Source organism: Phacochoerus africanus, chromosome 2, assembly GCF_016906955.1.
Source record: "Phacochoerus africanus isolate WHEZ1 chromosome 2, ROS_Pafr_v1, whole genome shotgun sequence".
Taxonomy (NCBI): domain Eukaryota; kingdom Metazoa; phylum Chordata; class Mammalia; order Artiodactyla; family Suidae; genus Phacochoerus; species Phacochoerus africanus.
In genome coordinates, this window is record NC_062545.1 from 130,104,125 (window position 1) to 130,110,710 (window position 6,586).

Sequence of the window (6,586 nt, forward strand, 5' to 3'; positions counted from 1 at the left end):
CCTGGGTATGGTCAGGTGTGAGAAATAAAACAAGATAACTGGCCAAAGGAAAACAAAGACCTGGAAAAACTGTCCTATGTAAGTGATTTAAATCACCCCCGGGCACACTCCTCCTTTGGGTGTGTATTACTGCTTTGCTTCTACCTTAGATACCAAGACTATTTCTCCCTGTGCTCTCCCACATGTTGTACTGTGTTTCTAACAATAAACTTTGTACTTGCTTTAATGGTTGCCTCATTAAAACACTTTTGCTTTCAACAGGGAGCAAGAATCAGGGTAATTCTGCTTTTAGCCTCTAGCTAGTCTAATGGCTAGGATTCCTGGTTTTCACCCAGCTTGCCCAGGTTCAATTCCTGAACAGAGAATTAAGATCTCACTTCATGTCATCACTACTGCTGTCTCCTGAAGTCACTGGCTGGTCCTCTGGATCTGGCTGCCACCTATGTGGTTGGGCACCCCCTGCCTGTCCAGTCTTCTCTCCCCTCATCTAAGGGCCCCAGCCACAGAATAAGCACAAGGTGAGCCCTCTCTAAATCAGCTCTCTGGAATCCTGGGTCCTGGGTCTCTCCATTTAAACTCATAGTGAACTCCGGTCAGAGGCTGGAGGGAGGTCTGGGGAGGGTGACCTGGACAGTGGGAGGACAGTGACTATAACACTGCAGGGACCTACCAGAAACTGCTGCTTGCCTGGTATCCTGGAGACAGCGGGGCAGAGCCCACTCAGGGCGGCCCCAGCGTGATTGGGAAGCACTCTGTAGAGGGCTACCCCCAAAACAGGCCCTCACTTTCCCTGTACCCATCTCTGCTTCTTGCTTCCTCACCCTCTCACTCTCCCCATCTTTTCTTCTCTTCCAGGTCAGCTGACTTCCCTCAGCCTCTTTTCCTTCTTATTGTGTGTTTTTGTTGTTTTAAGGACAGGGAGCCATTTTTATGTTTGTGGGACTTCAAGGCTTCTCCAAGAAATAAAACTCTAAAAGCCTTGGGCCGAGATAAGAACTGCCAGACCCTTGTCATGCCACCTGTCTCACTGTAATTGTTACAGTGTTCCTAAGGACCTCCCCACCTCAGGGCCTTCCTTCCTGGCCCCTACCAGAAAAGGCATGTGGCCCACTCATTACCCTACCCATAAGGGGCAACATATGCTCCCCAACCAACCAGCAAGTGTATCAGAAGACCCCATTCTTCCCCAATCAATCAGCAGGTCAACAGGTGTATGGCAAGACCACTCCTTTATCTCTGGGCTATAAAAACAGACATGGTCATGTGCCCAGAGTCGGCTCTCCCTGATTATCAGGAGGTCATCCCATTGTGTTAACAGTGTCTCTTGCCTCAATAAACTTGTCTTTTCTACACCTTGGTTTAAATCCAGAAAATTCTTTTTCCACCCGCATATAGAGATCACAACAGTATTTTCTTCCTGTGGTTCTCTAGATCATTGTGCTCATCCTAGATAATTTGGAAAGAATAGAAAAGTGAGAAGAAACAAACAAAAAAAATCACTGACACTTTCCCTTTCCCAGGAAAAAAATCTCTGCTAATATTTGTCATAGAGCTTTCTGGCCTTTCTCCACCCCCCGCCTTTATTGTGTTTTTGAAAGTTGTCATTACATGGCTATCAGTGAAACAATAAGAAATAACAAGTATTGTCGAGGTTGTGGAGAATAGGGAACCCATGTGCACTGTTCTGTTGGTGGGTAAATTGGTGCAGCCACTATGGAAAACAATTTGGAGCTTCCTCAAAAATTAAAAATAGAACTACTGTATGATCCAGCAATCTCACTTTTGGGTATATAAATGAAGGAAATAAAATTACTATCTTGAAGAGTTATTTGCACCCCCATGTTCAATGTAGCATTAGTTACAATAGCCAAGATCTAGAAACAATCTAAGAATCTGTCAATAAATGAATGGATCTGTGCTATGTATACAATGGAATATTAAGCCCCCATGAGAAAGAAGGAATCCCTTCCATTTGCTACAACATGAGTGGACCTTGAGGGCACTATGCTAAGTGAGAGATAAGTCAGAGAAAGAAAAATGCTGTATGATATTGTTAAAGCAAGCAGACATCTAGATATGAGCAGAGAAAGAGGAACACAGAATAGACGGCAGGAAACCACATGTCTTGTGAACAGCGGGGGCCCATGGGCAGCAAAAAAATGCAGGAACCTCTAGGCTGATAGGAAACCACACATTTTGGGGCGGTAAGTGTCCTGGAGGCAGGCAAAGAAAGGTGGAGAAAAGTAGGACTCTTCAGCAGTCCAGTGTAGAATGAAATCTTTTGCTCATTATCCCTCATTACAATAAAATAAGCCTTGCAGATTAGAAGTACCCATCATGCATTAACCCCATGACACTTCCAATCAAGGCTAAAAAAGGTAAAAAAAAAATCCCTCCTCCCCTTGGGAAGGTGGAGCTTGGATGAAAATTTGGAAATATGACCCTGAAAACCATTTCTTCCCCAATAAATATTCTGCCCCTTTGTATGCTCCCCATATCTGGCACCAAAGAAATGCAGGGCACAATTTCACCCGTCTGCTGCTCTCCCTAAAGAGGGTATTCTTGCTGAAATAAATCCTCACTTTACTTCCTTGATCTCCATCTCATTTCTGCATTCTTTCTGCAATGAGACAAGAACCTTACTTACTTTCACTGGGAACAGTATCACTTATATATGGAATCTTAAAAAGCTGAACTTATAGAAAAGAGAGTAGAATAGTGGCTGCCAGGGCTGGAGGCAGGGGAATTGGGGAGATGTTGGTCAAAGACATAAACTTCCAATTAGAAGTAAATTCTGGAGACCTCATATACAGCCTGGTGATCATAGTTAACAATACTGTGTTACACACTTCAAAGCTACCATGAGACCAGATCTTAAAAGTTTTCACCATACAAAAGAAATAATAATCTTGGGACATGAAAGAAGTGTTAGCTGACCCTGTGGTGGTGATCACATCACAGGGTATAAACATACCAGATCAACACACTATACACCTTAATCTTATTAGATATTATATGTCAATTATATCTTTTTTCTTCTTTTTATAATGATTTTAATTTTTTCCATTAAAGCTGATTTTCAATTATTTCTCAATAAGAAAGTTAAAAAGTTATCATTACAAATGGACCCATCTCCATCACAGGGAATTTAGAAAATCCAGAAATGCAGGAAGGGACCGACCTGCGTGGGTCTCAGGGTATGACCTTTGTCCACTGCCCCTCCCCTCTCTGAGGCTCTGCAGGTTCCTATCACCACCTTCTTCCTCTTCTTGGTTTTTTTAAATTTATTTTGCTTTCACAGGCTGCTTTGTGCAGGAAGGGCAGGTGCTTGCACACCCTCATTCCACCCTGTGTGCCAGCTGTGCCTGTCCCCATTAAGTGCCATTGGGCATTTCTGTGGAGTTCCATCACTGCTTGTCACTGCTGTGTTCCAGGTGGCTCCCCGCCCTCCTGCAAGAGACGTGAAACCTTGCTCCATCTGCTGAGTGCCAGTTCTCTCTTGTTTAGTCATTGTCCCTCCTGTCTGGGAGGTCTGGTGGCACAAAGCTCCCTGGCTGTGACACTTGTGTCACTGAAGGGGGAACAGTGCGCAGGGTTCCTACTGGTCCTCCCGGGGGGCCTCAGAGGTGGGTGGGGGGGTTAGCCCTCTCTGCCTTCCCAGTTGACCCTTCAAATAATTTCCTTTCTCCCCACCTAAAAATTGGCTTTTAAAAAAAGTACTGTGTAGTGTGTTCTTTTTTTCAGGTGGGAAGCCTGTCTGGCTTTATTTTCCCACCTCATCTGGACAAGTTTGACAACCTCAAATCTCCCTTCCCACTCTGACATCCCCCCAGGGTGCTGGGGTTCCATGGTCACTGCTGCAGAGCCAGCCCTAAGACTAGGTCCTGAGTGACCCTGCCTCTCTGTCCTCATCCTAATAACTCAGATAAACAAGCAAACGAAATGTTCTGGCTGTGGAAAAAGAGGAACAACCAGGCCAGCACTCACATCTCCTGACTGCTCATCTCCCATCCCCTGTGATGTTCAGTGAGACTGTCATCCTCAAGTTGTCTTGACTGGTAGTTTTCAGGTCCCTGATGATATAAAGCAAAATGCTTCAGGATGAAGTCCTGGCTCCTTCACCATATGACCTGGCTCCCTCAGGGGCAAAATGCTATCAACAATAACAGCAGTGCCAGCCCCATCTGCCCTCAGAGAGTTGCTGTGAGGATCAAATGAGAAAGTGCTTTGTGGGGAATTCCCTTATGGCTCAGCAGGTTAATGTTCTGGCAATGTCACTGCAGCGGCTTGGGTTGCTGCTGTAGCAAGGGTTCAAGCCCTGGCCCAGGAACTTCCACATGTGGCAGATATGGTCACCAAAAAAAAAAAAAAAAAGAAGAAGAAGAAGAAGAAATAAATAAAAAGCTTTGTAAATTGTGAAGGACAATGTTAAAGACATTAAATAATGGTGTGAAGATTGAGTGCGATAGTGCACATGAAAAGCTAAATTAAACAGTTATTTCAAAGCTATTGCTTGTTAGTTCTACCAGTAGTTTTACTATTAGCCACTATCATTATTATGCCCTGGGAATATGATAATAAGACACAGGCTTGCCCTCAAGAGGGACCGGGGGAAAGATAGGTTAAGTATTTATAATGTTGAGTGTGATATATTAATAGGGAATGAGAATGAGGGGGTGGGGGGCGCCCCTAAGCCTGGTGTGGCAGAGAGAATGTCAGGAAAACTTCCTAGGAGGTGAGGCTTTGAACCTGGATGCAGAAAGTAGACAAGTGAGGAGAGATTTCAGAAAGAGAGGGAGCAACGCAGGTGTGGGAGAACAGAGATCCTGGAGCGCAGGTCTCCACCCAGGAACGGAAGGGGTTTGTTCTCCCTGGACTACAGGTGAGAAGGGAAAGATCATGAAGGGCTTTGAAGGTGATGTTGAGAAGTTTGGAATGTTTCTCCTGTTGGATCTTAAGCAGAGAACAGCCTGGTTGCATTCCCACCTCATAAAACTTACCTTGGTAACTCATTTAGAAAAAGAATGGGTGGGAGACTGCCTAAGAGTTGCCGTCCAGGTAAGTGAAGGCAGGGCCAAGGGCACAGGGAGCAGGCCAGTTTTAGGAGATAATCACAGCTGGACTAGACGGGGCTCAGCCACTGCTGGGCTAAGAGAGGGCAAGAAGGTGAAGGATGAGGGAACCCCAGTTTCCCCCCAAGTGACGGGGTGGGCACCATCCTCCATGGCCAAGACCAGAGACACAGGAAGCAGGGGAGAGGGGAGGAATGCCATTTGGATTGAAGGCGGGTGCAGGAGTGTCAGATAGTGAACTGTATGTGTGAGAGATACACACCCTGAGAGCTGACTAGGGACAGAGACTGCCAAATACAGGAGGGAGAGCGAATGCTGGTGAGTGAGGTTCCTGGGGAGAGACGTTTAGGGACCCAGGAAGAAGGGGGAGCAGGAGGAAAAGGTAGGGTTGGTGCGGGTGTAGGGGCTTCGAGGGTCACACCCACCCCATCCCACCACGTTTTTTACTTTTTTTCTTTCTTTTTAGGGTCGCACCAGTGGCATATGGAAGTTCCCAGGCTAGGAGCTGAATCAGAGCTGCAGCTTCTGGCCACAGCCACAGCCACAGCAGATCCAAGCTTCAACTACATCAAGCTAACATCTTTCTTAAATATGCTACTTGTTAGAGCAGAGAACCAGGTTTTTAAAAAAATCAAATCAGAAAATTTATTTAACTGACAAGTTACTTTACATTGACTATGATTGCTGGTAAAGTTTGGTTTATTTCTGCATCCGTATCCATTTATATTTTTTATGCTTCCCCCTTCTGTGCCTTCTATTGAATTAGTAAACTTATTATTGTCATTAGGGCTACAGGTGTGGCATATGGAAGTTCCTGGGCTAGGGGTCAAATTGGAACTACAGCTGCTGGCCTACACCACAGCCATAGCAACGCAGGATCCGAGCTGGGTCTGTGACCTACATGCCAGATCCTTAACCCTCCGAGCAAGGCCAAGGATTGAACACGCATCCTCATGGTTACTAGGTGGATTCTTAACCTGCTGAGGCATGGTTGGAACTCCCCAACCCCCTCCCTATGAGGAGGCCTATCCCCCTCCTTCGGTCTCTGTTCTCCCATCTGTGTTTTTCTTTTTCCAAAGACTTGAACTTGTTGCTAGAATCATAGTCATCACTGGCATTCCCCCGCTCTCACCTATTTCCAAAACCCCTCCATGAATCTCCCCAAGTTTTCTTCCTCTACTGCTTTTATTCAAGCTTCACCTTGGACACAGCAGGTCTCCCTCAAGACAGTATCTTCGCTAAAACGCAAATACCAAAAAGTCATGCCAAGGGTGATCCAGAGTGGGTTCTGTTTTGCATTTGATGCCCAGAAAGTAACTCTTCAGGAGAAAAGAGAGTGCCCAGGTGCCAAGCAGAGTTCTAGGCTTGAGAGCTCTTATCTGAGCCATAGTCTTGGGACCCTGTTACTCCTACCTGCAGGGCTGTGGTTCCCTGCCACCCCCTAGAGGCCCCATCAGCTCCTTCCCCACCACAGCACAGCCAGGGAATGCCCCACTGCCCAAGAGCTGCCAAAG